This window comes from Pleurodeles waltl, chromosome 9 (genome assembly GCF_031143425.1).
Source record: "Pleurodeles waltl isolate 20211129_DDA chromosome 9, aPleWal1.hap1.20221129, whole genome shotgun sequence".
Taxonomy (NCBI): Eukaryota; Metazoa; Chordata; class Amphibia; order Caudata; family Salamandridae; genus Pleurodeles; species Pleurodeles waltl.
Genome location: NC_090448.1, coordinates 723641873 through 723665076, shown reverse-complemented (window position 1 = coordinate 723665076; position 23204 = coordinate 723641873).

Sequence of the window (23204 nt, the reverse complement as noted above, 5' to 3'; positions counted from 1 at the left end):
ACACACTAACCTGGAGGGATATCCCCAGACCCAGACAACCATTCCCACTGACTTGCTTTCAGGTGCTCCCCTAATAGCTACACACGATACCTCTGGAGTTGCCCCATCACATAAGGGATGCTGCTATTCCGCAGGATGTAAGCATCATGCACTGAGCCAGGGAACATGGCATTCACATGGGAGATGTACTAGTCTGCCAAACATACCATCTGTACATTCATCGAATGATAACTCTTCCGGTTTCTGTACACCTGTTCACTCCTGTGGGGGGGACCAAAGCCACATGGGTCCCATCAATGGCACCTATGATGTTGGGGATATGTCCCAGGGCATAGAAATCACCTTTCACTGTAGGCAAATCCTCCACCTGAGGGAAAATGATGTAGCTCCGTATTTGTTTCAGCAGGGCAGACAACACTCTGGACAACACGTTGGAAAACATGGGCTGGGACATCCCTGATGCTATGGCACCTTTTGTTTGAAAGGAACCACTTGCAAGGAAATGGAGCACTGACAGCACCTGCACTTGAGGGGGGATTCCTGTGGGATGGCGGATAGCTGACATCAGGTCTGGCTCCAACTGGGTGCACAGATCCTGGATTGTGGCACGGTCAATTCTGTATGTGATTATAACATGTCTTTCCTCCATTGTCGACAGGTCCACCAGCGGTCGGTACACCGGAGGATGCTGCCATCTCCTCACATGTCCCGGCGGACGGTGCCTATGAAGGACAACAGCGAGCACAGAGTCAAACAACTCAGAGGTACGTACCCACAGCTTACACAGAACAACATTCATACTCAAAAAGTGGCCTGTATGTGTGTTGAGTCTAGGCCTAGGTATGTGTGACGCAGTTGAAAATGAAGCCACGTGGACCCCTGAAATGGCGGCTGCCTGACCTCTAAAGTGGGACAATGGGATGTGAGGTAACTGCGCTGGCGTACACCGTCGCGGTACGCGGTCGAAGACTGCGGCGCAATGCTGCATTGGTTAACATTGGACCCTATAGGTCCCAGGAGCCAATGACGATGTACGCCGGCGGTGACGGTACGCACCGTCGCGGACGTGACTGCCATTTTCTATCTGTTCAATCACTCGATACCTGATCTTCGACAGGAGAGGACCTACACTGCAAGTGCTGCTGTGACCCCGGTCTGGAAGAGACAATGGCTCGAGTGTCTGGGGAAAGGGCCCCTGCCTTCACATCGGAGGAGTTAGAGAAACTCATGGACGGGGTCCTCCCCCAGTACACACTACTCTGCCGTCCTCCAGACAAACAGGTAAGTACACTGGGAGCATGATGTATGGGCTATGCCTGTGTGGAGAGAGGTGGATATAAGAAGGAAGGGGGGGGAGTGCGGCGTGCATGAAATGACGGTGAGTGCATGTGCCACATGGCAAGGGTAGTGATGGGGGCTGTTGGACTATGCAGGGTCATCCCCAGTCTTTTTGCCTCCTGCCTCCTATTTTTTTCTGACCTGTTGCCGTTGGCTTTTGAACTCAGAGCACTTTAGCACTTTACCACTGCTAACCAGTGCTAAAGTGCATATGCTCTCTGTGTAAAATTGTATGTGATTGGTTTATCCATGATTGGCATATTTTTGATTTACTAGTAAGTCCCTAGTAAGGTGCACTAGAGGTGCCAGGGCCTGTAAACCAAATGCTACTAGTGGGCCTGCAGCACTGGTTGTGCCACCCACATAAGTAGCTCTGTAATCATGTCCCAGACCTGCCACTGCAGTGTCTGTGTGTGTATTTTTACACTGTAAATTCGACCTGGCAAGTATACCCACTTGCCAGGCCTAAACCTTCCCTTTTCTTACATGTAAGGCACCCCTAAGGTAGGCCCTAGGTAGCCCCAAGGACAGGGTGCAGTGTATGGATAAGGTAGGACATATAGTAATGTGGTTTATATGTCCTGACAGTGAAATACTGCCAATTTCGTTTTTCACTGTTGCAAGGCCTGTCTCTCTCATAGGATAATATGGGGGCTACCTTTAAATATGATTAAAGTGTAGATTCCCCTAGAGAGAAGATGGACATGTGGAGTTTGGGGTCCCTGAACTCACAATTAAAAAATACATCTTTTAGTAAAGTTGATTTTAAGATTGTGTGTTTGAAAATGCCACTTTTAGAAAGTGAGCATTTTCTTGCTTAAACCATTCTGTGACTCTGCTTTGTTTGTGGATTCCCTGTCTGGGTCAGTTTGACAGTTGGGTTGTTTTTCACCTCGCACTAGACAGTGACACAAAGGGGGCTGGGGTGTAACCTGCATTTCCTGATTAGCCATCTCTCCTAGGAGGGAGGGGTGGAGTGGTCACTCTCATCTGAAAGGACTGTGCCTGCCTCTAACAATGCCGGCTCCAACCCCCTGGTGTGTGTCTGAGGCCTTGCCTGGGCAAGGCAGGATTTCACAAGTAGGTGTGGGTCCCCTTTGAAGAAAGGTGACTTCAAAGACTAAAATGGGTATAAGAAGGGCACCCAAATCTACAGACTTCAGAAACACTTCTGGAACCAAGAGGAACCTCTGCCTGGAGAAGAGCTGATAGCTGAGGAAGAAGTGCTGCCCTGTCTGTGACTGTGCTTTGTGGAGCTTTCCTGCAGTGCTGCTTCTGACAGAGTAAGAGGGCAAAGACTGGACTTTGTGTGCCTTCCATCTTGTCAAGAAATCTCCAAGGGCTTGAGATAGAGCTTGCCTCCTGTTGTTTGAAGTCTCAGGGACAGCAAAGACTTCTCTCTGCCAGCACCTGGAGTCTCTGGAGAGACTCCTACCCCGACAAGTTGTGCCCTATCCAGTCCCTGGGCCCTGGAAAGGAAAGCTGGTGGAAATCCAAAGAAATCGACTTCGGACGACTCCGGACCGACGCCGCTGCTGAATCCGGTAACGCCGCCTGCACCTGACGCCATGATCTTCGCTGGAACGCGGCGCTCTTCGCAGGCCCGACGCCGCAGCAGCCCCGCTGAAGTCCGCGACTCCGTGGAAGTCGCCGCACCACGTCGTGACCAACGCCGCTCGAAGTGCACGGATTCAACGTTTCGCACAGACGGCGCAATTCCCGACTTCGCGCATCAGCTTGTTTTCACTCTTCACCAAAGGTACTGTACTTGGGGGTCTACACGACTCCGTGTCCGGCGCCGCTGGTGTCGGCTTGTTGGGAACGACTCCGTCACGACGCCGTGTTAACATCTCATCGAAGCATTTTTGTTTCTAAACGCTATTTTTGAGTTTAATCTTTAAAAATTCATAACTTGACTTGTGTATGTCGAATTTTTGTCATTTTGGTCTTGTTTTGTTTAGATAAATATTTCCTATTTTTCTAAACCGGTGTTGTGTCATTTTGTAGTGTTTTCATTGAGTTACTGTGTGTGTTGGTACAAATACTTTACACCTAGCGCTATGAAGTTAAGCCTACTGCTCTGCCAAGCTACCAAGGGGGTAAGCAGGGCTTAGCTGAGGGTGATTCTCTTTTACCCTGACTAGAGTGAGGGTCCTTGCTTGAACAGGGGGTAACCTGATTGTCAACCAAAGACCCCATTTCTAACAGGGGCCAATCACTTTGACGGTGCAGTTGGTAATAACTTTCTCTTTCCCCTGCACAAATCATGTATTTCAGCGCCCACCAGAAAAAACATAGTTGGCATGCCATCGCCAAAGACGTCCGGACCCTGGGGGTCTACCACAGACGGAGCACCCACTGCCGGAAAAGATGGGAGGACATTCGCCGCTGGAGCAAGAAGACGGCGGAGGCTCAGCTGGGGATGGCCTCCCAACGTGGGAGGGGTGCCCGTCGCACCATGACCCCCCTGATGTTCAGGATCCTGGCGGTGGCGTACCCGGAGTTGGATGGGCGCTTGAGGGCATCACAGCAGACACAAGGGGGTGAGTACACTCACATTCTGATGATTTTGCGCGCAGTGGAGGGGTCTGGGTGGGGGAGGTGGGCTCTGGGTTTCCCTAGGCCAGGGCGAGTTCAGTAGGCAAGATACCTCCGTAAGGCAGGCCATGTGGCACCCCAGCCCACCTCTGTAGAGTGCCAAGTACACCTAGTCATGCCCCTGTGTCATCTATGTGTGCAGATGTCGTCCATAGCCTTGTAGGCCATTTCCCAGAAATTGAACAGTGGAGCCCAAGAGCGCGGCATAGTGCAGGGGGCTTCTGTGTCTGTCGTGTCCGCCAATGGTAGCGGTAATGCATGCACTCAACATGTCTTTCTTCTGTCGTCCCCCCCCCCCATTTTGTGGTCTCCCTGTTCTTGTGTGCATTAGCATCATCAGGCTGAGGAGCAGTGGCACCGGAGCACCAGGGGGCTGCATCTCATATGGCCATGGAGGGCCACACTATGGACTCAGACTTCACCAGTGGGATGGAGGGCGAGGGGAGCTCCACGGCTGGGACAGGAGCTGAGACCAGTGACACAGACTCGTCCTCTGATGGGAGCTCCCATGTGGTGGCGGCAACATCTGTGCCCCCCAATCTACAGGTACAGCCGCCACTCCCCCTTCCAGCACCACCCTCTCAGCAGCCCCTCCGCCTTCGCCCCGTGCCCGCTCACCCGGGAGGGTGGGCATCACCTTCGCCCCAGGCACCTCAGGTCCTGCCCCAGTCACCCCTGCTGCCCTCAGTGAGGAGGCCATTGACCTCCTCAGGTCCCTCACTGTCGGGCAGTCTACCATTTTGAATGCCATCCAGGGTGTAGAAAGGCAGTTGCAACAAACAAATGCATTCCTGGAGGGCATTCATTCTGGTCAGGCGGCCCTTCAGCAAGCTTTTCAGACTCTGGCCTCAGCACTGATGGCAGCCATTGTCCCTGTGTCTAGCCTCCCCCTTCCAACTTCCTCCACCCCGACCCAATCCCCTGTACCTCAGCCTATCCCAAGCACACCTCCACACCAGCATGCAAACACGTCAACACACAAGGGAAGCTCAGGCAAACATAAGCACCACACATCCCATAGGCACTCACGCAAGCATCACACACATGCAGACATTCCAGCATCCACTGCCTTCACTGTGTCCCCCTCCTCCTCGTCTCCCTCCTCCCTCCCAGTCTCATCTACACTCAAACCTGCATGCACTACCTCCACAGCCACTATGTCCCTCTCTAGCACACCCACCACCACACCCCGCTCACGTGCAATCACCACCCCCACTACCATTCACACGTCCCCTGTGTCCTCTCCCAGTGTGTTTGTGACGCCCCCTCCGAAGATACACAAATGCAGGCACATACCCACCCAACAGCCATCCACCTCACGACAGCCTCCAGCGCATGCACCTTCACCCAAAGTCAGCAAACAAACACCTCCTACAACCACAATCTCTTCCTCCACTCCTAAACCCCCTCCAGCTACCCGTCCCAGTGTGTCAAAAAAACTTTTCCTGTCCAACCTTGACCTCTTTCCCACACCTCACCCACCCCGTCCAACTCCTAGGCCTGAACTAGCACCTCAGCCACAACATCTCCGGGACCAGTGGTGCCTGTAGTCACCAGAATCTGGAGTGCACCGGCCACCAGGGCAGCCAGTGTGGCAAGGAGCCACTACACAGACAGTCCCCCACCTGCGAAGCATCAGAAGTTGGCCAGTGCCCGGCGGGAGAGGGGGAAGACTCCAGCCACCAAAGCCGCTCCCAGGGGTCCCGGTGGGAGTGTGGAGTCAGCTGTGACACCTTCCAAGGTAGGGAAGGGCCACAAGAAACCCGGCAAGTCTGTGAAGAGCAGCACAGTGGAGAAGACCGCCATCATCCCCACTGCCCAGGAGGCCACCACCAGCACCAGCCCAGCTGCCCAGGACAGAACCGCCAGCACCAGCACAGCTTCCCAGGACAGGACCGCCAGCACCAGCACCAGCCCACCTGCCCAGGACAGAACCGCCAGCACCAGCCCAGCTGCCCAGGACAGAACCGCCAGCACCAGCCCAGCTGCCCAGCACAGAACCGCCAACACCAGCCCAGCTGGCCAGGACAGAACCGCCAGCACCAGCCCAGCTGGCCAGGACAGAACCGCCAGCACCAGCCCAGCTGCCCAGGACAGTACCGCCAGCACCAGCCCAGCTGGCCAGGACAGAACCGCCAGCACCAGCCCAGCTGCCCAGGACAGGACCGCCAGCACCAGCCCAGCTGCCCAGGAGGCCACCGCCAGCACCAGCCCAGCTTCCCAGGATGCCACCGCCAGCACCAGCCCCGCTGCCCAGGAGGCCACCGCCAGCAACAGCCCCGCTGCCCAGGAGGCCACTGCCAGCACCAGCCCCGCTGGGCAATGAGGGACCGCCAGCAAAAGCCCTGCTGGGCCATGAAGGACCGCCAGCAAAAGCCCCGCTGGGCCATGAAGGACCACCAGCAAAAGCCCCGCTGGGCCATGAAGGACTGCCAGCAGCTGAGTCCCTGTAATGGAGACCGCCGCCTCAAGCACCGCTGAACAGGGCACCGCTGTCTCAAGTACCGCTGAACAGGGCACCATCGTCTCAAGCACCGCTGAACAGGGCACCGCCGCCTCAAGCACCGCTGAACAGGGCACCGCCGTCTCAAGCACTGCTGGCCCATGAGCGCCAAGGGCACTGGGGCTACTGAGTCCGTCACGGGAAGAATGAAGCACTCTGTGCACAAGGCCCCCTCCAGAACCAGTGGAGAAAGGCATCCACTACCTCAGTCCTTAGCAGGATGAAGCACTCTGGGCACCAGCCCCCCTCCAGAACCAGTGGAGAAAGACATCCACTACCTCAGTCCTTAGCAGGATGAAGCACTCTGGGCACCAGGCCCCCTCCAGAACCAGTGGAGAAAGGTATCCACTACCTCAGTCTTTAGCAGGATGAAGCACTCTGGGCACAAGGCCCCCTCCAGAACCAGTGGAGACTGTTATCCACTCGTGAGACTGTGGCTTTGCACTCCCCAGTATGGAACAGTGGGCAAACCACCCACTGTAGAGACTTGAGAGACTGTGGCTTTGCACTCCCCAGGATGGAACAGTGGGCAACCCACCCACTGTAGAGACTTGAGAGACTGTGGCTTTGCAATCCCCAGGATGGAACAGTGGGCAAACCACCCACTGTAGAGACTTGAGAGACTGTGGCTTTGCACTCCCCAGGATGGAACAGTGGACAAACCACCCACTGTAGAGACTTGAGAGACTGTGGCTTTGCACTCCCCAGGATAATGCAGTGGGCAACCCACCTACTGTAGTGTCTTGAGAGACTGTGGCTTCGCAATCCCCAGGATCGAACAGTGGGCATGTGGCCCCCTCGTGGATTTGGCGTCTTGCACTCAACCAGCTGAGGTGACCCCCCTTTCCCTCCCCCTGAGGTGCCTGTTTAGTTACTCTCTGATGCCCCTGCAGTGTTCTCTCCGTCATGGTCGGGGATTTTGTGTGGGCCTCGCCCATACCGTGTGGGCCCAGTGTTCCGTAGACTTAATTGGAGCACTACCTGGACTACTATGCTTGGTATATATTTTGTAAATGGTGTATATATATATTTCTGCCTACTTGATTTGAATATATTACAATGGTTACACTCATTTTCTATTGTCTTTGCATTCTTCCGAGGGGGTTGGGGGGTGTAACTGTGATGTATTAATATGCATTAGTGTGTGTGTTATAGTGGGTGGGGGTGGGGATGTTGTGTGTTGCGTGTCCCTGTTTTTTGCCTTCCCCCTCCCCTGTGTCGTAGGTGCAGTACTCACCGTGGTCTTCGCCGCCGGCGTTCGTGTTCTTGGTAGAGGAGCAAGAAGACTATTGCAGGTAGAATTTGGAGTTCCGGGTCCATGGTGTCCTCGTTCCTCGTTGGGTGTGTAGAGGCGAGCGTTTTCCCTTCGGAATTCCTCTTTCCGCTATGTTTTTATATGTGGTGAATCCGCCCCGGAAATGGTGGCGGATTGGCCTGTCATAATAGTGTGGGCGGTACATTGTCTCCCACCTGTCTGTTGGCGGTGACCGCTGCGCTGTTTGTTTGTACCGACGTGGCGGTCGGAGTGTTAAAGTGGCTGTCTTTGTTGGCGGTTTCCGCCACGGTCGTAATTGCAATTTTTTTTACTACCGGCCTGTTGGCGGTCTTACCGCCGCTTTAACACCGTCCGCCAGGGTTGTAATGAGGGCCAAAGTCTCTCAGAAAGGGATGATGAAGGATGACGAGGAATGACTCGATAATGGCTGATTTCTCCTTGGGTCAGGCCGTTATATCAAAGTTGTCGAACAAGTCTCTTATTTCCCATTGGGCAATATTTGGTGCATCGTTACCTCTATCCAATAATCCGTCACACACCTTACTAGAATTTTCACCTAAGACAGTTCTCATGCAGTTTATTGGCTCCTGTGATTGACGTCTTCAATGGGTGGAATGCCAGGTAAGAAAAGTTACACTTGTGGCTCCAGTCAGTAGTTCCACTGTCTTCTCTTAGTCCAGACGACCTTGCACCTGTTGCGAATTACACTGTTGCATTCGGCAAGAATGTCTCCTTGAGCAACTCGGGTCTCATGAGAAAGAATTTACCATGGCTACACACATTTCTTTAGCTTCTGGAAAAATACAGCTTTGTGTCCTTCAGGAAAACAGCACATTGCACCTTAGAAAAACACAGTTAATATGAGACCAGGCAGCTAGGCCCAGGCCCTTGCTAACTAAGGCCTAGTGATTAATTTAGCAAAACCCTAATACATAACTCTTAATGTTAATACAAAACCATACATTAGTACATTGTCAAATTATTATTAGTTAGTTTCATTAATCATCGTTTACATTGGTGGCCACTCCCCGTGGGCACATTTCAAACGGACATATTAATTTTTTTCTAGGTTAACATATCTTCTATGCGGCTTCATTACACATTATATTGCAAGCTTATCATGGTAATATTGATTTTAAGGTTACACTCCAACACGTTTCCCTTGTAAGTTTACTCAATAAGGTCTGACGCACTAACAGAGGCGAGACTATCAGGCAAAGATTCACTCACTCTGGGGGTTATTCTAACTTTGGAGGAGGTGTTAATCCGTCCCAAAAGTGACGGAAAAGTGACGGATATACCACCAGCCGTATTACGAGTCCATTATATCCTATGGAACTCGTAATACGGCTGGTGGTATATCCGTCACTTTACCGTCACTTTTGGGACGGATTAACACTCCTCCAAAGTTAGAATAACCCCCTCTGTCTCTAAAGAGAGACAAAGTGCAAACGTCTAGCACACATCCTGGGCAGAAACAAAAAAAAATTTCTTTCCCTTCTGTGTTCACTTCAGTCCCAACCACTTCCTATTTGCCCCTCGCTCTTGTGATTCAGCCACACAGTCAACGTTGGAATCAAGGATTCCTCGTGGTTGGATTAGCTCCCGAAGGAAAACAAACACAGAGTATGACGACCAACCAAAATCAGAGTCCCACAGATGAGGCTTCTCCAGAGATTTAAGTCATCTATGCACATATCAAGTACATAGAAATGTGGTCCATGGTCAAGGGCAGGAGGAGCATTGTCATTTCAATAATCAGGAAAATTGAGCTCCTGAGTGCCATTGCTAAAGGACAGTGTCGAACATGGTTACCTGTGACGCCAAACCCTGAAATTTGTAAGCAGGATGGTCACCGTTTGAAACAAAACAATTGAGAACTGAATTATCTGGCGAGGATACTGTAACTGACCAAGTTTCCTAAAATAAATCAGAGACGAATCTTTTGTCTTTCTAAAATGAAGCCACAGATGTGCTTTTTAATAGGGTGACGCCATATTTATTTAGGCTGTACCAGACTGACTGAACAATAATGTTTTTTTTTGCTATTTCTATTTACTGATACGTCCCTAAAACCCGGTGTGCAGTTTCTTGAGCAAATGAAAACCAAGTTTCCTCATACCATGCAGTGATTAACTCTGAAAGTCATACGAACAAAAGCCCAAAGGTACTTCCAATTTTAAGCAGTTTGTGGCCTAACACCCTTATTGTGTAATATCCGCTTCATTAGATGCCTTTGTTTTTGCCTTCCTGTTCTAATGTTTTCATCCATCACCAGGTATTATTTAAGCAAGAGTAGCACACTATTTATCTCTTTGGTGTGTGCATGAAAGGCCATATGACCAAAGGCGTATAAAAATCGTTAAGGAAGTTGTGTACCAATCGCTGGCTATTGGTATGAAGCTGTTTCCTCGGATAATTTGTAGGTATAAAGAGCACATTTCACCTATCATTGTGCACGACTAGGGTTTAGGTAATCTGGATTAACTAGAATTACACCTCTCAGTATCACAATATCCATGTATTTTACATTTCAGTCGGTATCTATCCAAGACTATTTTGCTCCTTTTGCTTATTAATTTTATGGGGTTTAATGAAAAAAATTAAACTTCAAGCAATATATTTCCACATTTTATTAACCAATTAAGTGTACGGTGATATTGGGATCCCTGACAGGTTTTAGCACTGTTATGTGTCATATATAATACTACAGTACACTCATGTGAAATTATTAGCATTATAAAAGTAATATATGCACATTTGCAGCTGATTAGGCTTCATTAGGAAATCTCATCCTTTTTCAATTCCCTTACCTGTCAATCTACACAGTTGTTTCTCTGCTAGCAATGAGTGACAGCATTAAGAATCACTCAAAATAAGTTTATCCATGTTTAAAAAGAAATACACACAGCGAACTAGATGGTTTTCCTATCTCTGCACATTTGAAACAATAAGTAAAAATGAACACTGGGGGCCGTATTACAGAAAGTGCCCTTGCGGCGCAATCTGCATAGGTGCCCACTTTGTGCACCTTCGGGACACTTTGATATTACAGAAGGAGCCACAGATGCTTGTGTGGCCCCTTCTGTAATACTGATAGCGCTGGTGCACATATACGTCCAGAGCTATCCTGAAAGGGCGTTCCCTTATTTGCATGTGGACCTGTCCCCATGCGAATGAGGGAATTATTATGCCTCTCTGCCCGCACCTTATTACCAACGAAGGCCCAGAGGCAAATATGACATTAGGAGATGCACTGAAAGGGCACCACAAAAAATATTGGCGGGGGCTGGGATAGTGATAGCAAAATGTGTTGTTTGTTTTGACTCTTCTTGATTGAACTACTTTTGCCCTGGATTCCTTGTGCCTGACTTATTTATTTATAGGTATTTATAAAGCACATGGTACACTCCAAGAGAGGTCTCTAGGCACTGTAAATGGAGAAATGTAAATGAAGTAAAATAGGCATAACTGGAATTAATTAAGGAACAGCCAGGTCTTTAAGGCTTTCCTGAATTTTATCAAGGGAATAAGAAGATGGATGTTCAATGGAATTTTGTTAACCGTCCTGAACCACTTGGCAATTTCACATGTTTGCTCACAAAGGTGTGTTTAGTTGCTGAGTAAAGGTTGTGCAAGGGAATATACCTGGTGAATTTCTTCTTTAAAAAAGGGGTTAATTCTTTATGGTATATTTTAGCCAGTGCAACTCATAAAACTGCTCAGAGACTGAGTAAAACTTTTTCAGATTACAAATGGCCCTCTTAAATTTTTTGCAACTTTTGAAGGCAGAGGTGTTTTTTTTGCACAGGCCTAAAGAGTAAGTATTGCCATAAACTATGCGTACGTATACAAAAGCATTAGCTTCTGTATTGCTGAACCTAAAAGAATGGAAAGGGAAGATCCATCTGAGTTCTTGATCATGATATCAGCAAGATTTAGGGCCTAATTACGAGTTTGGCAGTCCTCAGGCTGCCAAATCCGCAGTGGTTGTTGGACCGCCGCACTCCTGGAGGTCCAACCACCAGATTAGGACCCTGGTGGATTGACCACCAGGAGACCGCTGCCTCAGCTGGAATCATGGGTCCCGACAGATTGGTGGTGGTCAAAGTCTTGGTGAGCCACAGCGGTGCTGAGTTCGGCACAGCTGTGCTGATCAAGACTTTGCTTTTCGCCAGTCTTTTTACGGAGGGGTCCATGTCAAGAAAAGTCTGGTTGAAAGGTAGTGCTGAGTGCCACAGCCGGGCCCCTGTACTGCCACAAGCAAGTTGTGGGCCGTGCAAGGGCCCCCCTGCCAGCACCCTTAGAATGTGCACTGTCTGCTATGGCAGACAGTGCGCATTCCAAGGGTGCTGTTTGCAACAGCGTTGGCCTTGACTCCAGAGGGAGCCGAGGCTAATGCTGCTGTGCTGTTTCCTCTGGGCTGACCAGTGGAAACATCATAATATTACAGTTTCCACTGGTCAGCCCAGTGGAAACATAGTAATACGACAATGGTGAGGCCACTGCCTTGACGACTGCCTCATCACCACTGTATAGGAGTTGTGGCAGTTCAACTGCCCAAATCATAATCAAGCCCTTAGTGATGGATGCAGTTTTTTTTTCTAAACTTGTCAGCTTCCAATAATATAGACAAGATCATGGACCATACAAACTGAAGATGGGAATTTGCTCAATAAAAATCGGCTATAAGGAGTCATCTGAACAATTGGATTTTTTAGAGAGAGGAAGTATTTCAGTCTTAGAAGTACTGAGCTCAACAAAGTATTCCATTAGCAAGTAAAAGTGGTAGTAGGTTTGGCTGAAAGACCAATGTTGGGTTGTAGGCATCATTGTTAAGGTTAATGACAGGCTGGGTATCATCAGTGTACCAACAGGTTGTAACCTTGCAATACCTAACTAGAGTAGCCTATGGCGAGATACAGAGATTGAAGAGAAGTGGCAAAAAGGACCAAGCCCTGAATGATACCCCAAAGTATGAGAATGGTCTCTGAAAAAAAGGGTGAACACTGCACTTGTGTTCTTTCCTAAAAACAGAATTTAACCACTGAACTTCAGAGTATTTCAGGCACATTCACAAACCACATTTTGAAGTTCTTCAGTAGTATTACTATAGATAGTTCACAAACCTACATGCAGAAGTTCTGCCTCACCTATCTTTTTCTGTGCAAAGATCTATTGTCTGACTGCAAATTCTTTGCACACGTAAGTATACATTTTAGTATTACATATTGGAAAACAGTGAGGAGTGGCTGTAAAATGGGGAATACGTACTGGTGAAGGGGAGGGTTTGAGTGAGGTGTAAGGAAGAGTTATATATAGTTAGGAAGGTGGCAAGGGAGGGATGTGCACCCAGCTACAAATGAGTAATCCCATTCCGATTCAATACCTGCACTTCTAAAGTTAAGACAGCCAGAAAGCACTCAAACTGTTGTAAATGTCCAGCACCACACATGGCCAACAACTGTTACTGCAACACCCACTCATAGAAAATAACAAAGGTAGGGATTTAAAATAAAACCCTGTAGGAAATGATGTGAAATTAAATTTTTATTTAATTCTACCATACTGCAAGTCTTCTGTTTGTGAAATTATAAATACATGTAGTTTAATGTTTAAAACATTTTAACAGATGTAAATGTTTTTGTAAAATTATCTTTATTAAAATATAGTTAAAATACTTTTAATCAATACTATACATCACGTTTAATAGTTATTTATACATAATATATATATATTCATTAATTGTCCTTCTTTTTAACTTAATTAAAAAAAAAAGCTTATAGAGAAGTGATCGGACCTAAGACGTTCATGTGTTTTACCTAATTGACTTCTGTCAGAAATGGTTAAACTTAGGTCCAAAGTGTGACCTGCTTTATGAGTAGCCAGTTTCGCCAATTGTGAAAGGCCTACAGAACGAAAGATCTCAAGGGCGGGTTGAGGTCTTCTGTTGTTCAGCCCAACATTGAAAGTCACTGAATACTTGGAGCTCTGGAAAAGGGGACAGAAAATAGATAATTAGAAGCAGATTTACAAGGCCCCAGTGCCTCCTTCCTCCACATTAGCATCATTTTTTTACGCTAATGTCGCTCAAGGAGGCAATTTTCACCGCAGCATATTTACAAAGTGGTTTAATGCATGCATTGCCCCACTTTGCGACCCCTTGCGACACATTATGCCTGCATCAGGCATAATGTATGCAAGGGGGGACGTTCTGGCGTTAGGAGGCTTGCAAAAAAGGTGCAGTGAAATCCACAAGATTTTACAGCGCCAGTTTTGGTGTCATTTTTAATGCCTCCTCAGTGCAGGTGTTCAAATGACGCACCCATTGAAATCAATAGGCCTCCTTGCACTTTGCTACACTAGCGTCAACATTTTTTATACTAGTGTAGCAAAGCACCACTATAGCGTAAACATTTTTGACACTGTTTTCTAAAGTCCGCTATGGTGTATCGTGTTATAAATACAGCGCACACATGCTGTCATTCGGTGAGGAAAGGGCGACGCAAGAAAAGTTGCGCACCAGTTGTGATGCACCACTTCTTGAAAATCTGGCCCTTAGTTCCTCCAGCAAATTAAAATAAGTTACAGGTGCATTAGATGGGCGATAAGAAACAATCCATCCTAGTGAAGTTTTATCATTAATGCAAATACTGAGGCAGAAAGTCTAAGCGCCTAAGATTGAGAACATTGAATGACGTTAATTTGAAGGTCCTTATAGTAAATAAAAGCTACTCCATCACCCCACATATCATTCCTGTTATGAAAGACACATTTATATTAACTGGTTCCAGATCATCAAAAATAGGTTGTGAATCATCAGAGAACCAAGTCTCTGTTATAAAAAACATCTCCATTTATTCCTTCTTAATAAGATTACCGATAGGCATGACAGAGACCTGCTTTAAAATATTAAAGCCTCTGGAAGCATTAGTAGGGAGGATGGGTTTGGTCAGCTTCCATTTTTAGGTGGGCGAGTAGAGGTTTTCGGAATGGAGAATGTCAACAACCTCCTGGTCTAATACGTAGTCATATGAAAAAAAAGGTTTAAAATTGACTTACCCAAGTTGGTACCGTAGGTTTCAACAGTAGTTTTCAACAGAACAGTGGTTTAATTGGGAGCCGAAGGCAGCATCTTGACTAGCCACCATGATGTCTCCCTAAGACAATTAGGTACCATCCCCTTCCATCACACACAATACATGGCAGTCTCTGTAAAGCCCAGCCTGCGTCAAGTACTCTCGCCCATGCTCTCCTTTGAGTCCCTACAAGGCTCTGAATAGTGCCTGCATCCTCCCACCTCCACTCCACATCCTCCTATCACATATCTCACCCTGATGTTCCAGATTTTGTATGAGGATGAGCGTAAATTCTGTTGTTTGTGTTTGTCAGTAATTGTGATGCAGTATGAAGATGAATGGCCATGTGCAAATGTAATCACGTGTATTAGTGTCAGTGACTCATGGAACTGTGACAGACATAAGCTTCATATCTGACCCTGGTTTTTCAATCATTGTACGTTTACACAAATCTGCTGTGGCTCAGACATAAGGCAGTATTACCAAGATAAGACAACTAGGCTACAGTTTCTTTGTTATAAGTGAAGAGGTCTTTAGGGGTGTGAGCACTTAAGTTTTACTAATAAATATTTCACGTATTCTGTATCTCGAACATGCATAGAAAATGACTTAACATAAAAATGAACATGTAACTTGAAATTCTGCCCACTTGAATTGCCGCCACCTAAATGAAAACGTTTTATTAAAGAAATATTAGTGTTTATTTGGAGCATACATTAATTATAAAATGCAGTCATAGGTTATACATACGATTAAATGCTATGTATTTGCTTAAATTTAACTACAGGCTTCAAGATGACAAGGCCTAGATGTTAACATTAGGAAGCTTAAGTATTGCACAGCCATTTTATATGAAAAATGCAATGTCAGAATAAAATATGATGTCATGCTTGCTGAATATTAAAGAATGTAATTGTTTCTAACTGAAGGTTGACAAAGTCATATGAATGAGCAAATGTTTTGCCTCTCTTCATAACAAACTGTGTATTAGGTAATGTGTGTAGAAACTTGAATGTCCCAAAACTGTTACAAATGTTAACTCGAAATGTTTCTGAATGCAATGTTACCAGAAACTAACAATGGATGTACTGACAGAAGAATGGGGTAAATGGTGCTTCTTGATGAGTCGAACAATGTGCGTAAAGGGAGAAGAACCAATCATCAACATGTGAAAGGCTATTTAGTTACACTCTGATTTAGAATATTAATTTTATTGGATTAATGGCCATTGTATGATTCTCTGACCAATGACAATGTGGGACAACTTGAACTTAACCGCACTGCACTAAGAATTTTGAGTCTTTCTTCGACACCTCATTTCGACTCTTTCTCTGCTGAGAACTTACACCACTGTTTATTTCGTGCTCTATGTGTAAATGTTGGTGCTCACTTTTGCACTTGACACTTAAAGATCATTGCATCTTTAGCTGCCTATCTTAGATATTTCTTTCAAATGGTTCGGAGAGCTCAGAGTCCCCGATCATCAACCATTACCCTTTCCATGTCCTGTTGCTGATGCTAACCGAACTGATGCCTGCCTGACGAATACCAATCACTGCTTGCTTATTCATGTAAGGAGAGGTATACTAATCTGTAAATGTCTTTGCTATTGATTTGTCTTTTGCTTCTAGGTACCAACTGCTGCCTTTTGATAGAGCCATAGTTAGATGTTTTTTAAATTTATGTTGACTAAGCTTTTGCATGAAGCCCAAACATGCTGATGCTAATCTGAGATTTACCTCCATTCTACTAAAATACTGATTGATGTTACTCAATTGCTGAATGCAAATGTATGTTATTTCATTTGTGCAATTACTCCTATTGTTGATTTGTACTTTGACTTTAGAAGGACTAATTGTTAACGCCTTCGTTAAGTTGAGATTCTTTAAAAGATTTGGTCAAACTGTGCTGTTCTTGTACTTGTATCATGTGGTTTTGAGACTAATTTATGTGATATTAGAATTGTTAATATAGGGAAATACTTTTTCTAATTAATACAAAAGGTATGGGTATTCGTGACCAAATGGGTCATGGGGTGTGAAAATTACTGACTCCAAAGAATTTTATTGTTTGGTTTGATGATATATATATATATGCAGACTTAGGGGTGCGAACTTCTTAAACAAGTCCAAAGGTCCATCGACTCCTTAAACACGTCCCTTTATCAATTTATAACAATAAACCAATAAGGCCAGAGCACTCTTAGAAATGGGAGCAGAGTAGGATGGTTTCTCTCTTTAAGAGCACATCCTTAAGTACAGTTCATGGTTTGTCTCCTTAAGAGATCACCATAAAGTCCTGTAGATAAAATAAGAGATCAAAACTGATCTGGTTAAGATTTTCAGATTAAGGCCCTCATTACAACCCTGGTGGTAAATCCCGCTTTCCGCCGTGCAGCAGACCGCCAACACACCACTGCGGCCGCGGAATTCCGCTACAGGTATTACGACCCACATCTCGTAATGCGCCACAATACAGACACCCACACAAGTCTGCCACACCAAAGGTCAGTGATAAACTGGTGATACCAAAACGTACACCGTCACGCCAACAAGAATACGCCCACACTATCACGACCCACGAATCAATGCGGCGGTCATTCAACTGCGGTAATCCATTGGCGGTACACACCGCTGTGCTCAAAATACACACACATTTACAAAACCCAACCACATTGGACAATTTGAAATACACACACCTGATACACATACACACACCACACCCACACACCCAATCCAATATAAAGCACACACCCACAAACCCTTACAACCAAAAATTTGAAAGAAGGCCAGAGAGAGAGACTACCTAAAACAACACCAGCATCCACAGACACAGAACACCATCACTTACACAACATCCACGCACCTCAAACAACACATACCAACAAATCCTCTCACACATCACAACCGACACCATCTCACACATCACCCACACCACATCATGGCACCTCAAAGACACCCCAGGTTCTCTGAGGAGGAGCTCAGGGTCATGGTGGAGGAAATCGTCCGGGTAGAGCCACAGCTATTCGAATCACAGGTGCAGCAGACATCCATTGCAAGGAAGATGGAGCTATGGCGCAGAATTGTCGACAGGGTTAACGCAGTGGGACAGCATCCAAGAACACGGGATGATATCAGGAAGAGGTGGAACAACCTAAGGGGGAAGGTACGTTCCGTGGTACCCAGACACCAGATTGCTATACAGAGGACTGGCGGTGGACCCCCACCTCCTCCCCCACAACTAACAACATGGGAGGAGCAAGTCTTGGCGATCATGAATCCTGAGGGCCTCGCAGGAGTTGCAGGAGGACTGGACTCTGGTAAGTCAAATTGTTACTACTTTTCCCCCCACCCCACCTGCATGCCATCACATACCGCCACCCTTACCCTCTCACCCATCACCCCAACAACCCACAGATACCCCACTAACACAACCCACACATCCGAAAACCAAGCCCTGTATGTAACACCAATGCATGGACACCCATCACCAAAGCATGTCCAGTAGAGAGACTCACTCATGCCCCAAAATCACCAATCACACACGGGCCATGGCAAAAATGCAAGCACAGGAATAGAGGGTCTCTCACCCATTGCACAAGATGGCACACACAGATACAATAACTATGCATTTACACCCCAACAGGACCCCTACCCAACGTCACCGTACAGGAGGTGCCAGACATATCCAGTCCCCCCACAGAAGAGGCCCACAGTGACGACAGCAGCTCTGCACACCTGGATCAAGATGACCAGCCCGGCCCATCAGGGACCTCGGGACAGTCGGTTCCCCTGCCACAGTCAGAAACCACCACTGAACCTCCCCCCTCAGGAAACACCACCACAGCACCCACCCAGCAGGCCCATCCCTCTGTCCCCAGGACACGTGAATCAGCAGTGTGCCCACCACTACAGGGAACCCAGGCAACCCCACTAACACAGGATGACCAGGGACCTGGGGGCAGTGGCAGTGGGCACACGGTTCAGGGGACAGAAGCACAGGATAACAGGGAAGCTGGGAGGACTGCTGTTCGACAGGGGGAAGACAGGTCCAGGGAATCGAAACTCCACGAGGCACTCTCCAACATCATAGGAGCTTACCACCATTCCCAGGAGACCCAGCGGCTGCAGAAGGATTACTACCTGGGGATCAGGGAGGACTTGAAGTCCATCAACACCACCCTGGTCACCATTGCAGGGGTGCTGGCAGACCTTCTCAACCCCATGAGGGACACAGTGGCACACCATCGGGCCCCTGACACTAGCCTGGACGATAACCAGCCCTCCACCTCTGCCGGCGCTAGTGGACAGGAGGGCCCGCCACAGGAACAACAGGCCACCAGCACCCCACCCCCTGCAGAGGGAGAACCACCCCGCAAACGGTCCCTGAGATCCAGGAACAAGACAGAGAACATTGCCAAGACCCCCGCCAGGAAATAAGACCCCCCTGAATGTCACCCTTCTGTCCAACCTTGTCACCCTGTCCACCTTAAACTGCCATTGCTCCACTTCCTATGTCCCTTTGGACAATGCACCAGTGAAACAAATAGACTGGACTCTGCCATGGACATTCCTCCACCATCACCCCAGCCCATTTTACAACCCCCTCCACTTATTTGCACAGAAATAAACACACTTCAATCACAAAACAATCTGGAGTCAGTCTGTGCTTTCACAATTGTGTAATTGCAATATTCTATGGAATATAGCAATGTCAATGTACTTGTTCACATACCAATGTAACACAGCTGTAGGCCAGCAGTAAGCATAGCAGAGGGCACAAAGTGGGACCCAGATCTGTGAAATGGAAAATCAAAGCGACAAGTCAGTGTCCATACACTGAGTGAAAATGACAGACTTATGCTAGCTCCAACAATAGTATGAGATGTGGGAAGCAGTTACATCTTCTAACCTGTGTCTCACTGGAAGTATTGCATGATGATGTTGTTTTGGTTGTCAACATCCTCTTCTTCTGCCTCCTCTTCTTCGCTGTCCACGGGCTCCACAGCTGCCAAAAGACCACCATCTGGCCCATCCTCCTGCAGTAAAGGCACCTGCCGTCGCAAAGCCAGGTTGTGCAGCATACAGCAGGACACGATTATCTGACACACCTTCTTCGGTGAGTAGTATAGGGATCCACCTGTCAGACGGCGGCACCGGAATCTGGCCTTCAGGAGGCCGAAGGTGCATTCTATGATCCTCCTAGTTCGCCCATGTGCCTCATTGTAGTGTTCCTCTGCCCTTCTCCTTGGATTCCTCACTGGGATCAGTACCCATGACATGTTGGGGTAACCAGAGTCACCTGCAAATGTGGAGGGACAACTGTTAGGCACACACTAACCCTTACGGACAACCCCACACCCAGACACCTATGTCAACTGTATTTGGACCTTGGCCTCACCTATTAGCCACATTCGGTGCCTCTGGAGTTGCCCCATCACATAAGGGATGCTGCTATTCCTCAAAATGTAAGCATCATTCACAGAGCCAGGATACTTGGCATTGACATGGGAGATGTACTGGGCTGCCAAACACACCATCTGCACATTCATCGAATGGTAGCTTTTCCAGTTTCTGTACACCTGTTCATTCCTGCGGGGGTACAAATTCCACATGTGTAACATCAGTGGCACCAATGATGTTGGGGATATGTCCCAGGGCATAGAAGTCACCTTTCACTGTGGGCAAATCCTCCACCTGAGGGAAAACAATGTAGCTGCGCATGTGTTTCAGCAGGGCAGATAACACTCTGGACAACACGTTAGAGAACATTGGCTGGGACATCCCTGATGCCATGGCCACTGTTGTTTGAAAAGACCCACTGGCCACGAAATGGAGTACAGACAGGGCCTGCACTAGAGGGGGGATTCCTGTGGGATGGCGGATAGCTGAAATCAGGTCTGGCTCCAACTGGGCACACTGTTCCAGGATTGTTGCACGATTAAGTCTATATGTGATTATGATGTGTCTCTCTTCCATTGTCGACAGGTCCACCAGGGGTCTGTATACCAGAGGATGCCGCCATATCATCACCTGCCCCAGCAGACGTGCCCTATGGAGGAGAACAGCGAGCAGAGAGTCATCCAGCACTGAGGTATCACAATTTGTTATTTGCAGAAACGTTTGTAATTCGCAATGTGCCAGTATCTGTCTGTATTCCCGGCCTAGATAGGTGTGACGCTGTTTTTATCCATCCCATGTGGCCCCCTGAAATGGCGGCTGCCTGACCTGTAAGGTGGGACAAGGGGAAATTAGGTAACTGCGCTGGCATTGTACACCGTCGCGGTGGGAGGTCATAGACCGCGGCGCAATTCTGCATTGGTTAACATTGGGCCCTATGGGTCCCAGGAGCCAATGACGATGTACGCCGGCAGTGACGGTACGCACTGGCTGCGGACGTGACCACCATTTTCTGTCTCTTCACTCACTTGATACCTGACCTTCAACAGGAGAGGACCTAGACTGCAAGTGCTGCTGTGACCTGTGTCTGGAAGCGACGATGGCTACAGTGTCTGGGGAAAGGGCCCCTGCCTTCACTACGGAGGAGTTGGAGAAACTAGTGGATGGGGTCCTCCCCCAGTTTACGCAACTGTACGGGCCTCCAGACAAGCAGGTGAGTACACTGTGAGCATTCTGCGTGGGCAATGCCTGTTTTGAGTGGTGTGGATGGAAGATACATGTGGGGGGCTGAGGCCTGCATGTGCGGATGGTGAGCGTATGTGCGTCAGGGCATGGGTGGGAACTGGTGGGCAATGAGTATGACAGTCCTGAAGGGTGAGTAATTTCCTCTCCCCCTGTACCATTCCTCTAGGTCAGCACCCACCAGAAGAAGGGTATTCGGAGTGCCATCGCCAAGGACGCCCGGACCCTGGGGGTCTACCACAGACGGAGCACCCACTGCCGGAAAAGATGGGAGGACCTGCAACGCTGGAGCAAGAAGACGGCAGAGGCCCAGCTGAGGATGGCCTCCCAACGTGGAAGGGGTGTCCGTCGCACCATGACCCCCCTGATGTACCAGATCATGGCAGTGGCCTATCCGGAGTTGGATGGGTACTTCAGGGCATCACAGCAGCCACAAGGGGGTGAGTCCACTCTCATTCAGCTGACTCTGCGTGCATTACGAGGTGTCTGGGTGGGGGAGGTGGGCAGTGGGTTCCCCTAGGCCAGGGCGAACTTGGTAGACAAGGTCCCTTGTGAGGCAGGCTTTGTGGCACCCCAACCCCACTAGTGGTAAGTGCCATCTACACCTAGTCAGGCTCCTGTGACTTCCAGGTGTGCAGCAATTGGGCTTAGGCCTCGTACCCCATGGGCATGTGAATTTGCTAGGAACTGTTAGTGCATGGCGTCGTGCTGAGGGCTGCACCCTGTGTGTTGTGTCCGCCAACGGTAGTGGTGTTGCATGCACTGAACAGGTTTTTCTTCTGTCTTCACCCTCTTTTTGTTGTCTCCCTGTTCTTGTGTGCAATAGCATCATCAGGCAGAGGAGCAGTGGCACTGGAGCAGGAGGGAGCTGCAACCCACTTGGCCCTGGAGGGTGAAGCAACGGAGTCTGAAGCCACCAGTGGGACGGAGGGCGAGGGGAACTCCACGACGGGGAATGGAGCATACACCAGTGACAGCGACTCCTCCTCTGATGTGAGATCCCTTGCGGTGGCGGGCACCTCTGGGCCCACCGCATCAACAGGTACAGCCACCACCCCCCCTCTGAGCACCGCCCTCCCAGCAGCCCCTCAGCGTGTGTCCTGTGCCCGCTCACCCAGGAGGGTCGGCATCTCCTTCGCCCCAGGCACCTCAGGCCCTGCCCCAGTCAGCCCTGCTGCCCTCAGTGAGGAGGCTATTGACCTCCTTAGATCCCTCACTGTTGGGCAATCTACCATTTTGAATGCCATCCAGGGTGTTGAGAGGTATTTACAATAAACAAATGCATACCTGGAGGGCATTCATTCTGGGCAGGCGGCCCAACAGAGAGCATTTCAGGCTCTGGCCTCAGCACTGATGGCAAACATTGTCCCTGTGTCCAGCCTACCCCCTCCAACTTCCACTACCCAGGCCCAATCCCCTGTACCTCAGCCTATCCCAAGCACACCATCAGACCAGCATGCACACTCATCAACACACAAGAGTGGACATGGCAAACATAAGCACCACACATCCCACAAGCACTCACACAAGCACCATCCCCATGCAGACACAGCAACATCCACTGCCTCCACTGTGTCCCCCTCCTCCACGTCCTCCTCCTCCCTCCCTGTCTCATCTCCACTCACACCTGCATGCACCACATCTTCATCCACTACCTCCATCACCAGCACGCCCATCACCACACACCGCTCATGTGCAATCAACACCCCCACTACCATGCACACATCCTGTGTCCTCTCCCAGTGTGTCTGTGAGCCCTCCTCCCAAAG